Source organism: Canis aureus, chromosome 25 (genome assembly GCF_053574225.1).
Source record: "Canis aureus isolate CA01 chromosome 25, VMU_Caureus_v.1.0, whole genome shotgun sequence".
Taxonomy (NCBI): Eukaryota; Metazoa; Chordata; class Mammalia; order Carnivora; family Canidae; genus Canis; species Canis aureus.
Window position 1 is genome coordinate 1609871 of NC_135635.1, and position 25094 is coordinate 1634964.

The window sequence follows — 25094 nt, forward strand, 5'->3', positions numbered from 1 at the left end:
GCTCAGGAATACTTCCCTATCCTGTTGTCATAAAAATATTCTCCTGCAGGGCACCAGGGTGGCTCAGTGGTTGAGCGTCTGTCTGCCTTTGGCTCAGGTCATGATCCCAGGGCCCTGAGATCAAGTCCCACATCAGAAGCAGAGGCTTCTTTCTCCCTCTGCCTGTGTGTCATCTCTGCCTCTCTCTGTGTGTCTCTCATGAATAAATAAATAAAAATTTTAAAAAATATTCTCCCACAAATATTTCTAAAGTAAATTCTGGCTTTGTTACTAACTAGCTACATAATCTTGGGCAAGTATCTTAATCCTCTGGGCCTCAGAATTCTCATCCGTAAAACAGGAATGCTAATATGTCTAATTCATAGAGTTATTTTTAGGGTTATTCATCTACATCAGGCAGGGACCCAAAGGAAACAGATGTCACTCTTAAGTTAGAATGATACGAGATGGGTTTATTTACAAAAGTATGGTTGGGCACAAGGAAACCACAAGGAATAGTATGATATCCTCAGGGTAGTAACAGCAAAGAAACTGTCACAGCACTGAGGCCAAAAGGGAGGAGGAGGGTAGCCAGTGGTTGTTGAAAAGACAGACTCCATGTACAGAGGGTCACCTTGGAGAGAGAGAATGATCTTAGATCCAGGGACAGGGTAAACCCAAGGCAATTTGGCAGGGGGTAGCCTGGGGAATAAGCACCCTGAGTTCACTGCTTCCTCCCTCCAAACTCCTATTGGGGTTCTACACACTGGTGAAGCCAGAGGGCAAAGAAGTTCACTGATGGTGTTCATACTGGACACTGGGAAGAAGGGAAAGAGTGAATCTGAAGGAACAAATGGAAGATATTTGGCAATACGTTCACCCAGAATTTATTGAGTGCCAAGATAATCCAGACAGTTTGGGTGCTGAAGATACAACAATGAACACAGTGGACAGAGTCCCTGTCTAAGGGGAGGAAACAGATAATATAAGTAAATAAGTAAATATAATAAGTCAGACGTAAGTTTTAGGAAAAAATGAAGCGAGATGGGGATGGACCAATGGGGTACGAGATATAGCGTGGTCAGGGGAGCATGTCTGAAGAAGTATAATTTGAACAATAATTTGAAGGAATTAAGGGAAGGAGCTCTGTGTATAGCTGGGAGGAAATTGCAAAGGTTTTGAAACAGGATGATATTTGGCAGTCTGAGGAAACGTGGGGAGGTGGTGTTGTTGGAAAATAATGAATGAGGAGAGAGAGGTAGCTTAGCTCAGGGTGGTAACAATGAAGGTAGTGATAAGTGGTGTGATCCTGAGTATATTTTGAAGGTAGAGGATTTGCTATCTCTACAGTATTTGCTGATGCAGGATGTTTGAGAAAGACAGCCATCAAGGATATCTCTAAAGGATTTGGCTGAGAAACAACTAGAAGGAGTGACATCAGCAAACATGGAAAAGTAAAAATCTCCTCTCTCCAAATCTATTCTTCTTTTAAAACAATGAGAACACTGGCAAAATGATCAGGATCAACATTCTTTTTTTTTTTTTTTTTTTTAATTAACCAAAGATTTACAACAATGAAGGAAGTAAATTTTTAATTATTATTTTTAAAGATTTCTTTTTTTTAAATTTCATTTATTTAAAAAAAATTCATTTATTTATTCATGAGAGACACAGAGTGAAGCAGAGATATAGGCAGAGGGAGAAGAAGGCTCCCCGCTGGGAGCCTGCTGCAGGACTCGATCCCAGGACCCCGGGACCACAATCTGAGCCAAAGGCCGATGCTCAACTACTGAGCCACCCAGGTGCCCTAAGGGAGTAAATGTTGATGCAAAAAAAATATCTGAGGGGCACCTGGGTGGCTCAGCTGATTGAGCATCCAACTCTTGGTTTCAGCTCAGGTCATGCATGATCTCATGGGCTGTGGGATTAAGCCCCCCAGGGGGCTTCTCGCTCAGTGGGGAGTCTGCTCGAAAGAATCTCTCCCTCTACCTCTCCCCTGCTTGTTCCTTCTGTCTGTCTGTCTGTCTCTCTCTCTCGAATATATGGAGGAGAAAGAAGAAAGAAAGAAAGAAAGAAAGAAAGAAAGAAAGAAAGAAAGAAAGAAAGAAAGAAAGAAAGAAAGAATCTCAGTAAGAACAATGAATTAAGTGGCATTTTAATTTACTCTATTCCCATATTACTGTCCCCGGTAACCCTGAAAACAAAAAGCCTGTAATGAAAACCAGTAGCCTGGTAACTACCGGAGCAGGTAAAATGCGGTTGGAACTCCTTCAAAGCCCCATTTTCAGAGAGTTGTCATTATTTGACCTATCTGATATTTCCTTGGAGGATACTACACAAGGTTATCTTTATTTGACCTGACCCAGAACTTGTCTCATACAAACAGATTTTTTCCTGGGGGGGCATTTGTTCAAAACAATGAGATGCAATTTTTCAACATTGCAGCTGCCTGGATGGTAGATAACAGGGTAAAAAACAAGGCTAACCAAAATGTTAATTTTTTAATTTTTTAATTTTTTTACATTACAACATTGTTTATTATGTGAATTTTTTACAATACAAACAAAAAATACAGAAATGCAATATATGAATGCATAATGCAGAATGGTGACTTTTTTTTCTTTTCAAGAGGCCATGCTTTCCATTTCTAGTAAAATAAAGAGACGGCACATGGCTAGAAATAGGTTGGTGGTTAGCCTCACAATTTTGCCTAGAAATGACCTATAAATGCATTTTCCTCCCTGCTACTTACCATAAAGTGTAAAAAGGGAATTTATTTTTATTTTTATTTTTTTATTTTTGTAAAAACGGAATTAAAGGAAAGTTTCCTTGTTGGTTCTTACCATATGAAAGATGCTATATTCTATTTTAGCAGTAATCAAAAAATGTTAATGTAAATCTGGGGACTGTGATGTCCATAAGGGGCGGGACCAGAAAAGACCTGAGAATGGGGTGCCTGGCTGGCTCAGTCAGTGGAACATGTTACCCTTGATCTCTAGGTTATGGGTTCAAAGCCCATGGTGGGTGTAGAGATTGCTTAAAAATAAAATCTTAAAATAACAAAACAAGGCCAGCCCAGGGAGCTCAGCGGTTTGGCACTGCGTTCGGCCCAGGGCCTGATCCCGGATTCCCGGGATCGAGTCCCATGTTGGGCTCCCTGCATGGAGCCTGCTTCTCCCTCTGCCTGTGTCTCTGCCCCCTCCCCCGCCCCCCATGTCTCTCATGAATAAATGGATAAAATCTTAAAAAGAAAGAAGAAAGAAAGAAAGAAGAAAGAAAGAAAGAAGAAAAAGAAAGAGAAAGAAAGAAAAAAAGAAAGAGAAAGAAAGAAGAAAGAGAAAAAAAAGAAAGAAGAAAGAAAAAAGAAGAAAGAAAGAAAGAAAGAAGAAAGAAAAAGAAAGAAAGAAAGAAAAAAAGAAAGAAAGGGAGAGAAGCCCTTAAACTCTCACCATTGACTGAGGCTCTGCACAAGCAGGAAGTGAAGCCTAAGGCCAAGTTGTAAACTGCCTGGCTAAGTGTTGAAGGCATGCCCCAATATGCATCCAGAATCCCTTGGCAAGGATTTATTGCTTCCAGCCATTTAAGGAAATTTCCATTTGATAATTAGCTGACTCCTAGGCTAACTGAGCAGATACTTCAGTGGACACACAAAACAAAGAAAATAGAATCTACAGAATTATTTCAGAAAAGCCACTACACAAGCAACCACAACTAACAACAAATAGCATGAAAACAGACCTTGGAGAGGGAGGAGAATCTGAATTTCATTGTTGTCACATGAAATTACTTTAAATGTCCAGTTTCAATTAAAAATTTATGTGATATTCAGGAAACAAGAAAATATGGATTATACACAAGAAAAAAAGTAGTCAGTAGACTGTCCCTAAGAAAGGCCATGGACTTCCTAAGCAAAGACTTTTGATCAACTATTGAAAATATATTCAGGGGCGCCTGGCTCATTCAGTCAGTAGAGCATACAATCCTTTTATTTATTTATTTTTTAAAATATATTTATTTATTTATTTATTTCTGAAAGAGAGAGAATGAGATAGCAAGAGAGGGAACACAAGCAGTGGGGAGAGAGAAAAGCAGATTCTCTGCTGACCCCAGAGCCTGATATGGGGCCTGATCCCAGGACCCTGGGACCATGACTTGAGCCAAAGGTAGACAGACACTTAATTGACTGAGCCACCCAGGTGACCTGAGCATGCGATTCTTGACCTTAGGGTCATGAGTTCAAATCCCACGTTGAGAATAGAGATTACTTAATAAATAAATAGAAGTTTTAAAAATAAAAAAATATATACATATATATTCAAAGAACTAAAAGAAACTGGTTTGAAGAACTAAATGAAAGACAATGACTGACCAAATAGAGAATATCAATAAAAATACAGAAATTATTTTTAAAAGAACCAAATTCTGGTGTTGAAAAGTACAATAATTAAATGAAAAATTCACTAGAGGGACTCAACAGTAGATTTGAGCAGACAAAAGACAGAAATACAGAGAGTAAAGGCAGATCAGGGACGCCTGAGTGGCTCAGTGGTTGAGCGTCTGCCTTTGGCCCAGGGCCTGATCCTGGGGTTCAGGTATCGACTCCTGCATCGAGCTCCTTGCATGGAGCCTGTTTCTCCCTCTGCCTGTTTCTCTGCCTCTGTCTGTGTCTCTCATGAATAAATAAATAAAATCTTTTTTTAAAAAAATGCAGATCGGGATCCCTGGGTGGCGCAGCGGTTTAGCGCCTGCCTTTGGCCCAGAGCGCGATCCTGGAGACCGGGATAGAATCCCACGTCGGGCTCCCGGTGCGTGGAGCCTGCTTCTCCCTCTGCCTGTGTCTCTGCCTCTCTCTCTGTGTGACTATCATAAATAAATAAAAATTTAAAAAAAAATGCAGATCAATTGAAATTATCTAGTCCAAGGAACAAGAAAAAAGAATGAAAAATGAACAGAGTTTCAGAGACCTATAATACCCCATCAAATGTACATGGTAGGAGAGTAGAGGATAAAAAAATACAGAAAGAATATTGGACAAACTAATAGCCAAGAGCTTCTCAAAAAAATTTTTTTTAATTTTTTTATTTATTTATGATAGTCACAGAGAGAGAGAGGGGGGCAGAGACACAGGCAGAGGGAGAAGCAGGCTCCATGCACCGGGAGCCTGATGTGGGATTCGATCCCGGGTCTCCAGGACCGCGCCCTGGGCCAAAGGCAGGCGCCAAACCGCTGTACCACCCAGGGATCCCGAGCTTCTCAAATTTGATGAAAAACATCAATCTACACATCCAAGTTCAACAAACTCCATGTTGGAAAAATTCAAGAAGACTCATACCTGCACACATCATAACCACACTGTCAAAAGACAAAAACAAAGAGTGAATCTTGAAAGCAGCAGGAGAGGGTACCTGAGTGGCTCAGTCAGGTAAGCATCTTCCTTCAGCTCAGGTGATGATCCCAGTGTCCTGAGATGGAGTCATGCTTCAGGCTCCCTGCTCAGTGGGGAGTCTGCTTCTCCCTCCTACTCTGTCTTCCCCCCTTGCTCATGCTCTCTTACTTTCTCTCTCTCACAGAAATAAATAAAAATATTTAAAAAAAGAAAGAAGGGCAGCCCGGGTGGCTCAATGATTTAGCGCCGCCTTCCGCCCAGGGCGTGATCCTGGAGTCCCAGGATAGAGTCTCACGTCAGGCTCCCTGCATGGAGCCTGCTTCTCCCTCTGCCTGTGTCTCTGACCCTCTCTTTCTCTCTCTCTCTCTCTCTCTCTGTGTGTGTGTGTCTCTCTCTCATGAATGAATAAATAAAATCTTAAAAAAAAAAAAAAGAAAGAAAAGAGAGCAGCAGGAGAAAAGTAATTTGCTACATATAGGGGATCATTGATAATGATTGCATATCAGTAACCATGGAGGCCAGAGATAATGGGTGACATATTCAAAGTACTCGAAGAAAAAGACTATCAATGTAAAATTCTATATTCAGCAAATTTATCCTTCAAAAATAAAGGAGGCAGGGATGCATGGGTGGCTCAGCAGTTGAGTGCCTTAGGCTTGGGGCATGATCCTGGAGTCCCGGGATCGAGTCCCACATTGGGCTCTTTGGGTGGAGCCTGCTTCTCCCTCTGCCTTTGCCCCTCCCCCTGTTCTGTTTACTCTTTCTCTCTCAAATGGATAAGGAAAAAAGAAAGACAGTACAGTATTTCTTTTGAACAATATGGTTCAAACTTCAGTTACCATGCTATATGAACTATGAGTACTTGCATGAAGTACAAACTTTATTGCTAGCTCATCAGTACACAGATCACTTCATTAATGTGTGCATCATGATCAGTTAGTACCAATCATGCCACTTCTTTCAAAGTCTGTCAGTGAATGGCCATTGTTCATCTGTTACTCAGTTTACACATGGACAGCAGAGTGTGTAGTTGTGTTGCTTCCTTGTCTTTCAGTGATAGCCATCTACAAAAATAGATAATCAACGGAGGTTAACTGGCCAAAAAAAAAGTGACATAGAAGAAAAAATGATAATGCAGGAAGTGAAATTCAAATTCAGTATAAGTGGAATTTAGAAAAGACAGCTGATCTAGGGATTATTGACACTGGTGCCATTCTAGAGACTCTGGATAAGCAACCAAAGGAAATCAGCAAAAGTGAAGTTATTGCCATAAATGAAGAAAGTGACAAAAAAGATGAAGATGTACCACAGGAAGTGATGCTGGCAAAAAAAATTCACATTATAGGAACTCTCAGATATCATGGCATAGAAAGTGCAAGGGGTAAAATGTTGAAAGATGATACAGATTTAGAAAGGAGACTAACAATTTACCAAGGCATAGAAAAGATACTCACTTTGTATAGTAAGTTATATGACAAGAAGGCAGGCACTGTTCTAATGACTCTTTTTTTTCCTTTTTTTTTTTAGAGCGAGACAGAGAGTTGGGGGAAGGACAGAGAAAGGGAGAGAGAGAGAATCTCAAGCAGGCTCTGCACCCAGCACAGAGTCTGACGTGCAGCTTGATCTCAGAACCCTGAGATCATGACCTGAGCTGAAACCAAGAGTAGGACACTCACTGACTGAGCAACCCAGGTACTCCTGCTTTTTGGATTTTTTTGAGTTTTTCTTCTAATGGTTGCCCTAGGAACTATAATTAACACGTTAATTTATGGCGATCTTGTTTGCATTAATGCCAACTTAATTTCAGTGACATACAAAGACTTTGCTATTATACAGCTTTATTTCCTTCCTCCTTTGTGCTGTTATCATATAAATTATATCTCTTAACATTGTATGCTCATCAACATAGATTTATAATTATTGGTTTGTTTGTTTTTTTAAGATTTAACTTATTCATAAGAGACACACACACACAGAGGCAGAGACATAGGTAGAGAGAGAAGCAGGCTCCATTCAGGGAGCCCGATGTGGGACTCAATCCCAGGCCTCCAGGATCATGCCCTGGGCCAAAGGCAGGTGCCCAACTGCTTAGTCACCCAGGCTTCCCTATAATTATTGTTTTTATACAATTGTCTTATAAACACTATAAGAGAAAAACACAGTTACAAATAAGAATTACATTGATACTGTCTTTTTATTTATCTATGCAGTTACCTTTACTGACACTCATTTTTTCATATGGATTAGTTACTATCTGTTGTCCTTTCATTTCAATCTGAATAACCCTTGTTAGTATTTTTTGTAGGGAAGGTTTGCTAGTGATGAATTCTTGCCATTTTTGTTCATCTGAGACTGTCTTAATTTATCATTTATGTATTATATTTTATTTATTTATTCATGGGAGACACAGAGAAAGAGAGACAGGTAGAGACACAGGCAGAGGGAGAAGCAGGCTCCATGCAAGGAGCCCGATGTGGAACTCGATCCTGGGACTCCAGGATCATGCCCTGGGCCAAAGGCAGGCGCTAAACCACTGAGCCACCCAGGGATCCCCAATTTATCCTTTATTTTTAAAAATTTATTTTTATTTTTATTAAGATTTTATTTATTTATTTATTCATAGAGACACACAGAGAGAGACAGAGAGGCAGAGACACAGGCAGAGGGAGAAGCAGGCTCCATTCAGGGAGCCGGATGTGGGACTCGATCCCGGGTCTCCAGAATCACACCCCAGGCTGTAGGTGGCGCTAACCGCTGCGGCACGGGGGCCGCCCTAAAAAAAGTGTTTTTAAGTTTATTTATTAAGTAGCCTCTAAGTGCAATGTGAGGCTTGAACTCATGACCCTGAGATCAAGAATTGCATGTTTTCCAACTGAACCAGCCAACTGACCTCATTTATTTTTTTTAGTTTTTAAAAAGATTTTATTTATTCATGAAAGAGAGAGGCAGCAAGGCAGTGAGCCCCGACAAGGGCTTCCATCCCAGACGCTGAGATCACCACCCAAGTGGAAGTCAGACACTTAACCAACTGAGCCACCCAGGTGCCCTTGAAATACCCTACTTTCAATAATTGATGGAGTAACAGAAGATTAACAAGGATAGAGAAGATTTGAACAACACTATAAGTCAACTATTCTCCACAGATATCTATAGAACATTCCATCCAATAATAGGAGGATATAAATTCTTCTATAGTGCACATTAGGGGCACCAGGGTGGCTCAGTCAGTTAGGTATCTGCCTTCAGCTCAGGTCATGATCCCAGTGTCCTGGGATAGAGCCCCGAGATGGGCTCCCTGCTCAGCGAGGAGTCTACTTCTCCCTCTGTCCTTCCTCCTGCTCATGCTTGTGCACTCGCTCTCTCTCTTTCTGTGAAATAAATAAATAAATAAATAAATAAATAAATAAATAAATATTTAAAAAAGAAAGTTAAGTAAAAACTTACGATTTGACTCAGCAATTCCATTCCTTGGTGTATATCATGAGAATTGAAAATAATGTCCACATAAAAATGCATATATAATGTTCAAAGCAAAACAATTATTTATAATAGCCAAAAAGTGGGGACAGCCCAAATGTTCCATCAACTGATGAATGGCTAAACAAAATTGGTATATCCATTCAATGGAATATTATTCTGCCATGAAATGAATAAAATATGATGATGATTTTCTATTTTATTGGGTGGCTGGGTGGCTCAGTGGTTGAGCGTCTGCCTTTAGCTTGGGGCATGACCCCGGGGTCCTGGGATCGAGTCCCACATTGGCTTCCTGTGTGGAGCCTGCCTCTCCTTCTGCCTGTGTCTCTGCCTCTCTCTCTCTCTCTCTCTCTCTCTGCGTCTTTATAATAAATAAATAAAGTCTTAAAAAAAAAAAAAAAGAATAGGGATGCCTGGGTGGCTCAGCAGTTGACTGCCTGCCTTCGGCCTCGGGTGTAATCCTGGGGCCCTGGGATCGAGTCCCGCATCGGGGTCTCTGCATGAAGCCTGCTTCTCCCTCTGCCTGTGTCTCTGCCTCTCTCTCTGTGTTTCTTATGAATAAATGAATGTAATCTTAAAAAAAAAAAGGAATAAAGTACTGATGCCTGCTAACATGAATGAATCTTGAAAATGATTAAATGAAAGAAGCCAGACATTTTTTCAGATACTACAAAGGTCAGATATATTATTCCATATACACTAAAATGTCTGTAAACAGGCAAATCCATAGAGACGGAAAGTAGACTAATGGTTGCACCAGGAGCTGATGAGGGGCAAATGGGGAGCGACTACTAGTATGTGCTTTCTTTCTGAGATGATGAAAGTATTCCAGAATTAGGTATTGGTGATAGTTGCATAACTTTGTGAGTATGCTAAAAATAACTGCATTGTAAATTTTTAAAAAGGTGAATTTGTGATGTATGAATTATGCCTCAAAAAGATACAACTGGAACAATGGAGAAATTTTAGTAAGAGAAGACTAGGAAAGGGACATGTGGGAGAGAAAAGCAGAATTTGTTTCAGAAATGGTAAGTTTGAAATACCATTAAATATCCAAGTGGATTTTTTTTTATTTTCCCAAGAGGATTTCTGAAGTAGATAACTGGAGTCCTAATTTCAGGGGAGTGATATGGGTTGGAAATATAATATTGAGGGGAAATGAATGTAAAACACTTAAGATGGTTCCTGGAACACCATAAGATCTATAAATGTTAGCTATTATACTTATTTTGTCTATACAGAGTAGTAGCCGATTGTCCTAGCACAATTTGTAGAATGTTTTACTCCCTGACTTTTTAAAAAAGATTTTAATTTTAGGACATCTCTATGACCTAATGTGGGGCTCAAACCCAAACCCTGATATCAAGAGTCACACACTCAAGGCACTTGGGTGGCTCAGGGGTTGAGCGTCTGCCTTCAGCTCAGAGCGTGACACCGGGGTCCCAGGATCAAGTCCCCCAGCAGGCTCCCCGCAGGGAGCCTGCTTCTCTCTCTGCCTGTGTCTCTGCCTCTCTCTTTCATGAATAAATAAATAAATAATTAAAAACAAAAAGAGTCACACACTCCACTGATTGAGCTAGCCAGGTGCCCCTGATTTTTTTTTAAACCTTTTTAAAAAAGTTTATTTATTTAAAGTAATCTCTACACCCAGCATGGAACTGGCACTCAGTCATGACCCTGATCAAGAGTTGTATGCTTTTCTGATTGAGCCAGCTACTCCCCCTACTCCCTGATTTTTGTTTTATATTTTATTTATTTTTATTTTTATTTTATTTATTTATTTATTTTAGATTTTATTTATTTATTCACGAGAGGTACACAGAGAGGCAGAGACACAGGCAGAGGGAGAAGCGGGCTCCATGCGGAAAGCCCGATGCAGGACTTGATCCAGGGACACCAGGGTCACACCCTGAGCTGAAGGCAGAAGCTCACTTGCTGGCCCCCCCTGCCCCCCCCCCCCCGGGGAATCCCAAGAACAAATTTTAATACAATCTTTGCATTTGATGTTTCTCCCCAAAATCTTCCCGAGGCTGTCTCCTCCTCATAGTTCAACTCCTGGGTCAAACACATTCCTTCTCCAAAGAGGCCTTCTCACCAGGAGTAAAGTTGCTTCCCCACATCCTCACTTTTTTTTAAAATTTATTTTAATTAATTAATTAATTTTTACATCCCCACTTTTTGTCTCATTACCCTGAAGCACTCACCATGAAATATTTGTGTTTGTTGACTTATTCACTGCCTCCCTCTTCCCACTAAAAAATAAGTTCTACCCAAGCAGTGCCCTGGTAGGTGTGCTCTTCTCCCCATGCCTGGAACAGTGCCTTGCACATTGTATGTCTTGTTGAGTATTTGTTGAAATACTTGCTGAGTAATAAGTATAGTATTCTTTGATGGTCAGTCATTTGATCATTACAAGGCTTTGAGTAAAATGGGCTTCCCAGCCCCACGGTAAAGAGACTCAGAGAAGTATCTCACCCAAAGTCACAGGCCAATTAAATAACAGGATTGAGGGCAGCCCTGGTGGCTCAGCGGTTTAGTGCTGCCTTCACCCCAGGGCCTGATCCTGGAGACCCAGATCGAGTCCCACCTCGGGCTCCCTGCACAGAACCTGCTTCTCCCTCTGCCTGTGTCTTTCTGCCCCTCTCTGTGTCTCTCATAAATAAATAAAATCTTCAAATAAATAAATAACAGGATTGAGACTGCTATGTAGGTGGCTAACTTTTCCCAATGCGTTCACTCCAGTTGTAGGGCTAAGAGTATTTCAAACTAGTTTCCAATTAAGGAAGTGAGGACTCTGGAGGATAGTAGAAACAACCTCCAGTTCTTGCAGTTGAACCCCTACCATCCTCACCGCAACCCTCATGCAGTCGCACAGTGGAATTAGGGCCACTGCTACTACTCTAAGTGCAAAGAAGATCCAATTACTTGGATCTGTTTGGAAACTTGAATCCCTTTATGTTTTGGCCTAGGAGGGGGGGTTCCCCAATTTTTTTAACAGCTTCTTTGAAGTGTTACCTTCTCTTTTTATTTTTATTTTTTTGTGTATATATATATATTTTTAAAGATTTTATTTATTTATTCATGAGAGACAGAGAGAGAGGCAGAGACACAGGCAGAGGGAGAAGCAGGCCCCATGCAGGGAGCCCGACGCGGGACTCGATTCCGGGTCCCCGGGGTCGTGCCCTGGGCTCGGGCGTTAAACCGCTGGGCCACCCGGCCTGCCCTGTATATATTTTTTTTTTATTGGAGTTCGATTTGCCAACACGTAGCAGAACACCCAGTGCTCACGTCTCTTGTTTTTATTTTTTTAATATTTATTTATTTATTTATTTATTTATTTATTTATTTATTTATGACAGTCAGAGAGAGAGAGAGAGAGGCAGAGACATAAGCAGCGGGAGAAGCAGGCTCCATGCACCGGGAGCCCGACGTGGGACTCGATCCTGGGTCTCCAGGATCGCGCCCTGGGCCAAAGGCAGGCGCCAAACCGCTGCGCCACCCAGGGATCCCCCCACTTCTCTTGTTTTTAAAGTGATCTCCTTTAGGGGAGGCGGGGGAGGGTGGGAGAAAAGTTTGCTCCTTCGAAATAATACGTTTCTCCAGAATCTTTACTTTCGAGTGTCCTGACTTCTGCGAGCTTTTTGTTTCGGGTAGCCTCCACACCAAGGCGGGGCTTGAACCCGTGACCCCGGGATCACGGAGCCCGAGCCGCGGCGACCGAGCCGGCCGTGGCCCCCGCGCCGCTCACCTTTCGGGCTCCACCGCTCCAGGCACCTGAGCCCTTCCCCGCCCCGCTCAGCCTGCGGTCTGCGCCCGGGCACGTGTAACCCGCGCGCCCGCCCGCCCCGCCCACCGCGAGCCCCGCCCTTCGGCCCCTTTCCAACTTAGGGCCTGCGGATCTCGCCCTTCCTCCCCCCCCCCCCCCCCCGCAACATCTCGCGAGAGGTGAGCGCCCCTGGCCGGACGAGAAGAAAGTATCTGCTCCGCTGAGGGGGGAAAGAAGGAGCTGGAGACAGATTGTGGGAACGGACGCGGGCGGGCGGGAGGCGACGGAGCTACCGGCGGGTGAGTTCTCTTAACATTCGCTAGTCCGCGATCTGGCGGAGTCTCGCTTTCAACTCCGGCCACTCGCGGCGTCCCAGGCCGGGGTCTCCCCTCCCAGTCTGTGTTGGACGGGGGCGCTGAGGCGGCGGCCGGGCCCTGTCTGAGGAAGTGGGTGGGGCATGGACTCACGCCGACCAATGGGAGCGGAGGAAGCTACGATTGGCGGCGACGGAGGCTAATGAGAGGTCGCCTTTACCTCGCGGAGTGCCGCCCCTCTTGTCTCCCTCCTACCGCCTCCTTCCTCTGGGGGGGAAGGCGGGGCCAGAGGCCTGAAGTGTGGGGAGAACTTGGGGTAAGTAGCCCCGGGGGGCACAGGGCGTGGCAAGGAGAGGGGAGTTGAATCCTGAGGGAATGGAAGTCCAGCGGAGCCTAATGGGAGGATCCCGGGATGGGGCGCAATGGGAGGAAGGGGAGGGGTCCTAAATTGGTTGAAGACCCAGGCTTATCGAAGAGTGGGGTTAGGGGCTTGGCATTGGAAGAGCCAGGGGCAATAGGCAGGAGGTTAGGGAACCGGAGGCCAAAGCGGGGCGTTGGGTTCGGCCGGAAAGATAGGGGTACATCACTGGAAACGAGAGTCATGGCATTTCGGCCGAATTATGAAAAAGAATAAGGGACATGATTTCAGAGAGAAAGTACGGGTTTGGAGGAGATTCAGCGTGTGAGTTTAGGAAGACTTAGCAGAGGTGGGCTTCCGGGCCAAAAGGCATCCCTTTGGGAAGAGTATAGGGGAGCTCGGGCGGGTAAAGGAGATGTTCGGAAGGGAGACAGCTGATACAGACAGGTCTTTAGCCCCGGAGCAGAAGCAGCCGAGGATACTGATTTGGGGTTTTCGGTGTATATGGCACCTGGTCTGGTGGCCAGGCTGCAAGAATAGCGGGGTAGCGGTAGGGGAGGAGAAAACTAGACCACCTTCATCGCTTCTGCCCTCACTGCCGTTCTCGCTCTCTCTTCCTCTTCCTCCACTCCTCTCTCCCTAAACTCAGGGACAGGGGCTTGGGACTTGGGCAGTCCAAGTAGGAGCCCCATTGGGAGTCGTATGTTGCTCCCAGTTGCTTGTTATGTTCTCTGACTGGGGTGTTTACTACCCAGGGCACCTCCTACCCAGATTGCCGCGTTGCTACTTTCCTAACTTTAAGTTTGTTTTCCACTTTATAGAGGGTGTTTCAGTGTCTCCGAAGGTTGTGTCATAGTAAGTGTAGGTTTGTGGGGTGTGTGTGTGTGTTTGTGTGTGTGTGTGTGTGCAGTTTTCTGGGCAAGCTCACTTGATTCCTATGCTTTGAAAACTTCGTAGTAGTGTAAGTAGTTCTCGTAAAGACATTGGTCTTTACAGGCGTTCTAAGCACAGAAAATAATACTACACTGAAGTTTGTTTTTGTTAAATGCGTGTCTTATCCACTCATTTTTGGAGTTGTTAAAAGGACGGTTGCAAGTATAGTTAGCTTATGTTATATATATATATATTTTTTTTTTGTTATATATTTTTTGAATGGTGTAAATAAGATGGACGTATTTCAGGAAAGTGAAAAATTTTCAGTTTCTTCCTTTGTGTCTAAACTCAGAAGCTAAAGATATGTCATAATATCTTAGGGCAAGGGTTGGGGAAATCAAACACAATTTGTACTTAAACATGGAGGATGTGTAAGGTAAGTGGAGACTATTGCGAAATGTAGCATGTCTGTAAGAAAAGCTAAAGAAAAGTTTGGCAGCTATTCTAAGTAGTCTTACCAGTTCTTAATTCTCTACAGCAAAGGGACAAGCCTTTGCCCTTTGTTTGATGGTTGTGTTTTATTTAATAATGAATTGAACTAATACAGCCAATTAATTAACAACTTCTTTGCTACAGCATAGATTTGTCTTTTACATCCTTTTTTTTACTTTTGAGAAGCAAAATAAGGTCTGAAATGCCGGTAAAACTGTTACATGAAGAGAAACCAGAGTATACTGCTTTCTATTAATCTTTGGTTTTCAGCAACCATTTGAAGTTTTTTTCTCCTGGCTAGAAAGTTGCCCCTACAACACGTTGAGACCAATTAATTACTGACCCTTTCGCATTAATTACTGAATTGGGTTCCAGTATTTCACATTCAGAGCAGTGCTGTTGGACATGCAGACATTTTCACAGTTCGCTTACTTGGCAGCAGAACAAAAAATATCCAGTGAAAGAGCAAAGTCCCTTGTTTAATTCTTCCATCCTCGAATTTGTGATGCCCTTAACTTGGGCACTATTAGATGTAAGATTTTGTTGTTGTTGATCTCATTAGTGTTAACACCGCTCATCTTTAAATGTTTGGATCAAAGTTACATCCTGTGATAGTTTCAGTGTTGTAATTTTTAAGCATTTTTGTTTACCACGGCTTTTAAATGTTAATGATGCTGCTCCTATATCTCCTTTCTCTTTCCTCTCCCCACTTCCAGCTCAAAATGAAAATCGTTTTTTTTTTTTTCAACCAACTCTTAAGCTAGTACTGTGCCTCAAGTAAAGTCCCTGGCTCTGCCTGAACACAGCTGCTCTGAAGTTCTCACAAGTTATTGTTTTGTACATGTCAAGACTGAGTTTTTCCTAGGCTGCAGGAGGAGGGAGTCAGTGTTACAGCAGCCTCATACACGTCTGATAAGGAGGAGCCTTCTCCTTGCAAGGAAGTTTTAGGTGGAGCGAATAACATTGCCATGTAGATGTATAACAAAGACAGCTCTCTTCTTGAGACTAGTTGGCAGACTGGCATATAATTGTCCCTTATCCCTTGATAAAGGTACTAAAGTTAAGGTGCAGATGTTGCTTCTTTCAGGAAAACAAATGCAGCATTCATTTAAAAGGAAAAAGAGCATTAATTTCTTTTGTTGTTGGTTTTTCTGAAAATGGTACTATGATCTTAGAGTTTGTGAAAAAGTTTTCCGTCAGGCACCTGGCTGGCTCAGTTGGTGGACCATGTGAGTCTTGATCTTGGGGTCATGAGTTCAAGCTTCACTTTGGGTGTAGAGAATACTAACAAAAATAAATAAACTTAAAAAAAAAAAAAAAAGGTCATCCATCTATTTAGAAACACGCGCCAAAGAAAACAATTTTTAAGCATCTGGTTTTTGAATGTTGCCTTCCTGCAGGAGGCTTCTTTTGAGATCAGGTATATTCATGAAATGTGAAAATCTATCCTATTTGGAATTCCTGGCAGGTGGGCTTTACCACTTCCTAATGCTGTAAGGAAGACGTCCCCACTTCACAGATACCCTATTTCATTATTGGAGTTCTACTTTTAGAACATTCTTTACATTGTGCTGAAGCTCTTTAGTTCTGCTATTTGCAGCTGCAATAAATAAACCTAATTCCTTGTCAACATGGTAGCCCTTCAAGTATTTGATGACAGTTATGTCCAGTTAAGAGAGGCTTCTCTTACTGGGGAAAATATCCCAAGTTATTTCAGCCATTCCTTAAATGACCATTTTTATAAAGTTCAGGCTTCTCATCAAATATAAGTTGCTTGTATTTAGGATTTTGTGTTTTTTTGTTTTTTTTTTTAAAGATTTTGTTTATTCATGAGAGACACAGAGAGAGAGAGAGACAGAGACAGAGACACAGGCAGAGGGAGAAGCAGGCTCCATGCCCAGAACCCAACGTGGGACTCGATCCCGGGACTCCAGGATCACGCCCTGGGCCGAAGGCAGGCACTCAACCACTGAGCCACCCAGGCGTCCCGTATTTAGGACTTTTTATCTAGTTTTGAAATATAACACCTCAAGTATGATTTTTTTTTAAGATTTTATTTATTTATTCATGAGAGACACAGAGAGAGAGAGAGAGAGAGGCAGAGACACAGGCAGAGGGAGAAGCAGGCTCCGTGCAGGGACTCGATCCCAGGACCCCCCCTGGGCCGAAGGCAGACGGTCAACCACTGAGCCACCTAGGTACCCAGGTATAATAAGTACAAGGGAGAGTATGGCCTCTTTTCTACTGCACTCTGTACCTCTATTCTTAAAGCCTAAGATTGCATTAATTTGCACCATTAATGTTTTAAATGTAATTGATGACCTTACATTTATCTTTGTAATTGTCATCTTGTTAATTTGGGTTTATTGATTAGCTTAATAATTTTTTTTTAAAGATTTTATTTATTTATTCATGAGAGACAGAGAGAGGCAGAGAGAGGGACAGAGGGAGAAACAGGCTCCATGCAGGGAGCCTGATGTACTCGATCCGGGGTCTCCAGGATCATGCCCTGGGCTAAAGGTGGCATTAAACCGCTGAGCCACTCGGGCTGCCCAAGCTTAATAATGTTATTTGGCCTCTTAGCCATTCCTCATATCATATCCTCATGTTTGTATCATTGATAGATAAATTTGATAAACAAGACATAAATATGACACCTATGTTTTTGTTTTAGGTCACTGGTAAAAAATATATAAGGGTGAAACAGTGCCTATAACATCAGCACGCTATCATTAGGTTGCTATTAATCCATTAAACAACCTTTTGGGTAAAATTAAATTATGAATCCACCTTCTGTTTAATCATCTAACTTCTATTTCCTGTGAAATATTAAGAGGTATCCTGTTGAAATCTAAATATATTGTCTCTGACCTGCCTCTAAGCTTCTAGGCCAGTGACTTGTTAAGAAATGAAATGAATAGGGGTTCCCTGGGTGGCTCAGCGGTTTGGTGCCTGCCTTTGGCCCAGGGCGTGATCCTGGGGTTCCGGGATCGAGTCCCCCATGGGGCTCCCTGCATGGAGCCTGCTTCTCCCTCTGCCTGTGTCTCTGTCTTTCTCTGTGTCTATCATGAATAAATAAATAAAATATTATAAAAATTAAAAAAAAAAAACAAACAAAGTTAGGGCAGCCCCAGTGGCTCAGCGGTTTAGTGTCACCTGCAGCCCAGGGCCTGATCCTGGAGACCCAGGATCGAGTCCCACGTCAGGCTCCCTGCATGGAGCCTGCTTCTCCCTCTGCCTGTGTCTCTGCCTCTCTCTCTCTCTCTCTGTCTCTATGAATAAATAAATAAAGTCTTAAAAAAAAAAGAAATGAAGTTAGACATTAATTGCTACCTAACTATGTCATGCCAGTGTTTATAAATCACTGCATTCCTTGCCAATTGTTAAGACATCTATTTAATAATTCCTCTTTTTTTTTTAAAGTATAATTGCCTCCCCCTCTATTTCCAACATTGCTGGTCCTGCTTCCTTATTTTTATTTTTATTTTTATTTTTATTTTATTTTATTTTTTTAAAGATTTTATTTATTCATGAGAAACACAGTGAGAGAGGCAGAGACAGGCAGAGGAAGAAGCAGGCTCCCTTCAGGGAGCCTGATGTCCGAATCAATCCCCGAACCCCAGGATCAGGCCCTGAGCCAAAAGCAGAGCCCAACCACTGAGCCATCCAGCGTCACATATTTTATTTTATTATTATTATTTTTTTCACATATTTTATTTTTTAAAGATTTTATTTATTGGGATCCCTGGGTGGCTCTGGTTTAGCGCCTGCCTTTGGCCCAGGGCATGATCCAGGTTCCCTGCAGGGAGCCTGCCTCTCCCTCTGCCTGTGTCTCTGCCTCTCTCTCGCTTGCTCTCTCTCTCTCAGTCTCTCATGAATAAATAAAATAAAATAAAAAAAGATTTTATTTATTTATTCACAAGAGACAGGCAGAGACACAGGCAGAGGGAGAAGCAGGCTCCCTGTGGAGAGCTGGTTGTGGGACTTGATCCCGGGGTCCAGGGGTCAAGCCCTGAGCCAAAGGTAGACCACTCAACCAATGAGTCACCCAGGTGCCTTATTTTTTTATTTTTTTAAATAATTCTAGAATGATTAACAGTGTTTCTGCATAGTTGCATATTTTATGTCATCATTCTGTTTTGGAAACTTTTAGGAAGACCCATCATTCCCTCAACATTTTGTTACATGTTAAAAAATTAAACTATTGTCCATGTTAACAGTTTTATCATAGCCTCCCCATAATATTGACATCTCCAATTTAGGCCTAACTTTTCATTTTCTGTTCGGAGTAAAAACCTTCACCACCTGTAAGAAAAAATACACCACACCACACACACACACACACACACACGCGCGCGCGCGTGCAGAAATTTGTTGTTTATAGTTAGTTTATTGATGTGGTAGGCTAAGTTTGTCATGCTCTGTGCTATAGGTAAAATTGTGCTAGAAATAAGCCAGAACATCAGAAGATATCTCCAGGGACTTAAGACTGTGTTGGCAGCCAACAATTTTCCTGTGTGTTAATTTTAGACCTGATAGTTGAACTTATGTTTGAGCAATTTTAGCTGATAAATGCATTTTTAAAGCATCTTCCTCTTTTGGGGTTTTAATTTTTACTTTCACTTTTAGAAAATTGCAAATTATGAATGGAAATGTCTGTGTGGAATGAAGTAGCATGCTGTTAGGGACAGAATGCATCTTCTTTTGATAGCTTCTCACCATCTGAGATTATTTAGTTACGAATTCTCCTGGAAAGCAGAAGGAAGGCCTTGATGACCCCTCAAGGTCCTTTCCATCCCAAACATTCATAAATAGAAACTCAGATAAAAAAAACTTACTATTGAAGAATCAGAAAGAAAAATAGACTGTAAAGAAAATGAAATTGAAGTGGTTCTACTGACCCAGTGGGAATAAGTGTCAAGAAACAATTCCTTTGAGAAACAAAACAAAACAAAAAACAACAATAAATATTTTGCATTAGGGTCATGTCATGTCTTAAAATATTTCATCATGATATTTTCTCTCCAGAATTTCCCTGATGGATGCTTTGTGTTGAAAGAATGTTTGTTTTTTTTCCCTGTTAAGCCATAGTATTTTGTTTCCTTCCCTTCTCTTGTTTATCCCTTTGTTTAGAAATTTTGTGTGTATGTGTTGGGGGTGGGAGAAAGTGTCTGAATAATATACGTACTGCCGGTATACAATGAAGAAAATTCAGTTTAGTTTTGAAAGTAAATGTATACTACTTGGCTTCCTTAGAGAGGAAGGATGACTGTTATATTTCAGGAAAAATCTTATAAAAAGACAAATTTTTTATCTAGTTTTTAAAACTTTGTAGGCAGACATGTAGGAAAGATTTCCCAAGGCAAATGTGAGTTACGCAGTAATCTTATGAGGGATATGAGAACATTTAATAGGAGAACAAAACTCATTACAAACTCACCACTTTACTTTGTTAGCCTTTTCTCATCTTTTGGTAATTTTAATTTTGAATGTTCTCATAGGCTTGAAACCCGAGTGTGTAAAAAGTTTCTCTTTTTGTGACGCCTGGCTGCCTCAGTCAGTAGAGCATGTGACTCTTGGTCTTGGGGTTGTGAGTTCGAGCCCTATGTTGTACGTAGAGTTCACTTCAAAAAAAATAGGGATCCCTGGGTGGCGCAGCGGTTTGGCGCCTGCCTTTGGCCCAGGGCGCGATCCTGGAGACCCGGGATCGAATCCCACATCAGGCTCCCGGTGCATGGAGCCTGCTTCTCCCTCTGCCTGTGTCTCTGCCTCTCTCTCTCTCTCTCTCTGTGACTATCATAAATAAATAAAAATTAAAAAAAAAAATAGTTTCTCTTTTCTATTCAATACTGCGTTTATTCTTGGTAAATATCAATTATGAAAGTCTTAACAGGAGCCAAGATTTAGCTTAAAAAGTCATTTTGTGAGCTTGTGGCTTGCGCCTCCGTGGGACAGTGTTGTTTTGCTATTGCCCTACCTTCTCACAAAATCCAACTTGTTTTGAGTGGAATTACCTGTTAATACTTCTTATCTGGTATAGTACTTCTTGCTGACATAGTGGACAAAGGAGATTTATATGCTAAATTGGTTAGATTGTATTTGGGGCTTAAAATTTACCATGCAGTAGAAAAATTACATTTTTTTCAGATTAAAAAATAACAACATAATTATTCTTTCTGAACAGGAATATGACTGACTATATTATAAAAACAGGATGATTTATTGACTAGAACATATGACTGCTGTAAATGATTTGTGTTGGCACCAAGTTTCTTGCCAGTAATGTTTATTTAAGCTTTATCAAACTTGAGTAACACCATGTTGGTTTTATTTAACATGGTTTTTCTGGTATTTCTGGTAGTAACTTGTCTCCTGTAGCACCATTTTCTTTGTTTTTTTAAGTTTTGGGCAAGCAGTAGTTTGCTGATACTTACACATCTGTGTTGGGAACTGTTGAAAGTCAGTGAGCATTAGAATACCCCAAATAGGGATCCCTGGGTGGCGCAGCGGTTTAGCGCCTGCCTTTGGCCCAGGGTGCGATCCTGGAGACCCAGGATCAAATCCCACGTCAGGCTCCCGGTGCATGGAGCCTGCTTCTCCCTCTGCCTGTGTCTCTGCCTCTCTCTCTCTCACTGTGTGCCTATCATAAATAAATAAAAAAAAAAAAAAAAAAAGAATACCCCAAATAGATCACTGTGTTGCCAGTGTGTAGACAGTCTTAGAAAATAGATTTTTTTTTTCAATCTGTGAGAATTTCTAAGCATCTCCATGATTGTCATTATGGGATATTGTGGCAATTTCCTAACTGGTACTGAACTCATACTAGAATTTAATATTAAAGTCTATCTTGTTTGTTATTGTTTGTAGTCTATTTAAATTAAAAGAAATTTGGGCAGCCTGGGTGGCTCAGTGGTTTAGCGCTGCCTTCAGCCCAGGGTGTTGTCCTGGAGACCAGGGATCGGGCTCCCTTCATGGAGCCTGCTTCTCCCTCTGTCTGGGTCTCTGCCTCTCTCTTTCTCTGTCTCTCATGAATAAATAAAATCTTAAAAAAAAATTAAAAGAAATTAAGTCCATGAAGATCTTAAATTTATCCTTTAAGATTAGTGTTTTGGGGTTGATTGCTATTGATGTATTGTTTTAGGGATGATACTTTTTATCTGAAGATGAGTAGGAAAAAACCCAAAATACAGCATTAGATTTTTGACTGCCTACCAGTTTTCAGGAATTTTTCAACTTCTAAAATGCATATTGAGACCAAACATAGGTATAATGTTCCCTAGTTACTTCTAACTTGGCTTCCTGCTGTCATTTTAGCAAGTTGTTGCTTCTTTGTTTTTGCTTTATTAACCTTTCTGAGGCTAGCTTAAAATAGTTCCTTGAATCCTCCAAAAGCCTAGAGAGACTTAAAAAAAAAGTTCTAGTCAAGTAGTTGCCTATATGAAGCTGCTCCCAGATAGGCTCCAAGCTTTAGCCATGTGTTGCCTAACTTATGATTCAGCCTAATTCTCACTCCCATCTGTTTTCAGTCATTTGCTACAAAACTATTTGGTCTATTTAAGCTGGCTCCTTTTTTTGAAACCTGTCCTTGCATGTCAGAGCTCAAAATCCAGAAATTAATTTTAACTTTCTCTTTGATCAATTCAGGGTACCCTACTGTTTATTTCTTAAAGCAGTGAGTCTCAAACTACATATGGTCTCAGTACCTACCCCTTTATACTCTTCATAATTGGTTGGGACTTGTCCAAAGGGCTTTGGTTTGTCTTGCTTATATCTATTGATATGGAGCATTTTAGAAATTAAAATGGAGAAATTGAAAAAATATTTACTTTAACAACATAAAAACTTAGTGTCAAAAAAATTTAGGGGAGGGCTTCAAACCTCTTTAATGTCTGGCTTAATAGAAAACAGCTGGATTCTCATATCTGTTTCTGCATTTAGTCTGTTAAAATAGGTTGTTTTGGTTGAAGTATATGAAGATAACCTGGGCTCATACAAATACTAATAGGAAAAGGAGAGATTTTTTTGGTAAGATTTATTTATTTGAGGTGGGGGAGGGGCAGATAGAAGGACTCTTCAAGCAGACTCCCCGCTGAGCACAGTGTTGGACACAGGACTTGATCCCCAACCCAGGAGATCATAACCTGAGCTGAAATCAAGAGTCCGATGCTCAACTGACTGAGGCACCTAGGAAAAGGAAAGATTCTTTTTAGATAGTAGTTGATTGATAGAAAGATAGATAGGTAGATCGATCGATCTTCTTTGATACTATACCAGAATCCAAAATGTGATAGTTTCTTAAAGGTTAGCTATTGTGTAGAATCTGAAACCATATCTGTGGTATCTTGGCCTATCTCGCCCTTTATTTTTTAATTTTTAAAAAAGATTTATTTATTTTTAAGATTTTATTTACGTATTTATTTATTTTTTTTTTAAATTTTTTTTTTATTTATTTATGATAGTCACAGAGAGAGAGAGAGAGAGGCAGAGACACAGGCAGAGGGAGAAGCAGGCTCCATGCACCGGGAACCTGATGTGGGATTCGATCCCGGGTCTCCGGGATGGGAACCTGATGTGGGATTCGATCCCGGGTCTCCGGGATCGCGCCCTGGGCCAAAGGCAGGCGCCAAACCGCTGCGCCACCCAGGGATCCCTATTTACGTATTTATAAGAGACAAGACAGACAGGAGAAGCAGGCTCCATGCAAGGAGCCCAATATGGGACTCGATCCTGGGACTCCAGGATCACTCCCTGAGCCGAAAGCAGATGCTCAACCTCTGAGCCACCCAGGCGTCCCTGTCTTGCCCTTTATTTTATTTTATTTTTTTTTAAATTTTTATTTATTTATGATAGTCACAGAGAGAGAGAGAGAGAGGCAGAGACACAGGCAGAGGGAGAAGCAGGCTCCATGCACCGGGAGCCCGATGTGGGATTCGATCCCGGGTCTCCAGGATCGCGCCCTGGGCCAAAGGCAGGCGCCAAACCGCTGCGCCACCCAGGGATCCCCTGTCTTGCCCTTTAAATAGATCTTTTATCCATGTATGACTTGAATACCCATGAACCCTCTAAAGGGGTTTTAGAGATCTGTGGAGATCCCTGGAGCCTATTTTGAGAACTGCTGTTTTATAGTACCAAACTGGAAAAATTCGGCTGTTTACTATATGTAAGAACATAAGCTCTCCAACCATTTTAGTGCCTCTCAAAGGCTGGGTTACTAACCATTTGCATCGGAATTTCCCTGGGTGTTTTTTAAAGTGTAGATTCTTGGGGCCCAAAGCCAAGAAAATCCAGGAATCTGTATTTTTCATGGTGCCCAGGTGAATATGCAAAAGATGACAATTACCAAGCCAGCTTAATTAAACTTATTTTAAGAAAACCTAATTTCTTGGGCACCTGACCAGCTCAGTCAGAAGAGCATATTACTCTTGAGTTGTAGTTTGCACCCCATGATGGATGTAGAGATGACATAAATTTTTTTTTAAAGATTTTATTTATTTATTCATAGAGACAGAGAGAGAGGCAGAGACACAGGCAGAGGGAGAAGCAGGCATCATACAGAGAGCCTGATGTGGGGACTCGATCCAGGGTCTCCAGGATCACGTCCTGGGCTGCAGGCGGCGCTAAACCGCTGCACCACTGGGGCTGCCCGAGAAGACATAAATTTAAATAAAAGGGGGGGCACCTGGATGGCTCAGTTGGTTAAATGTCCGACTCTTAATCATAGTTCAGGTCTTGATCTTACAGTCGTGAGTTTGAGCCCTGCATTGGGCTCCATGCTGGGTGTGGAGCCTACTTAAAAAAAAACAACAACTAATTTTTAAAATTTATATTAAAAAAAGGAATTAGTACTCAAATAGTCACATTATAAAAGCTCTTATTAATGATTAACATGTACACTTTGACATTTGTCATAATTGGGATCTTCTAATTAATCATGTATTTTATTTAATAATAGTTATTCATAAATACCAGAAGTTTGCAAACTAATAGTTTTCATAAATACCAGGATTTGCAGGCATGAGGTCTGTTTGTAACTACTCAACTCTGCCATTGTAGCACCTAAGAAGCCATAGACAACATGCAAAGGATAAGCATGGCTGTATGTCCATAACACTTTTTTTTTTAGGTTTTATTTATTCATGAGAGACAGAGAAAGAGAGAGGCAGAGACACAGGCAAAGGGAGAAGCAGGCTTCCTGTGGGGAGCCCAATGTGGGACTCGATCCCTGCACCTGGGATCATGACCTGAGCCAAAGGCTGAGCCACCCAGGCACTGCCCCCCATAAAACTTTTTTATGGAAACTAAAATTTGAACTTCATATCATTTTTATGTGTCATGAAATATTCTTCTTTTGTTTTTTTTCAACCACTTAAAAATGTAGAAACCATTCTTAGCTCGTGGGCCATATAAAAACAGGTGGCAGGCTGAATTTGACCCACCGACCAAAGCTTG

General features: G+C 41.6%; 1 protein-coding gene across 7 annotated transcripts in view; it reads left to right on the forward strand.

Moving 5' to 3' along the window:
• The first annotated feature begins 6904 nt into the window (after positions 1-6904).
• The window catches only part of LOC144296727 (cyclic AMP-dependent transcription factor ATF-7), a 100706-nt gene continuing 82516 nt past the window's right edge, over positions 6905-25094 (forward strand). Inside the window, exon 1 of one of the 7 annotated variants that reach the window (XM_077869815.1) lies at positions 6905-7057. The gene's annotated coding sequence lies outside the window, so the exon portion shown is untranslated. The other 6 variants (XM_077869816.1, XM_077869813.1, XM_077869811.1 and 3 more) reach the window with 6 other exon arrangements.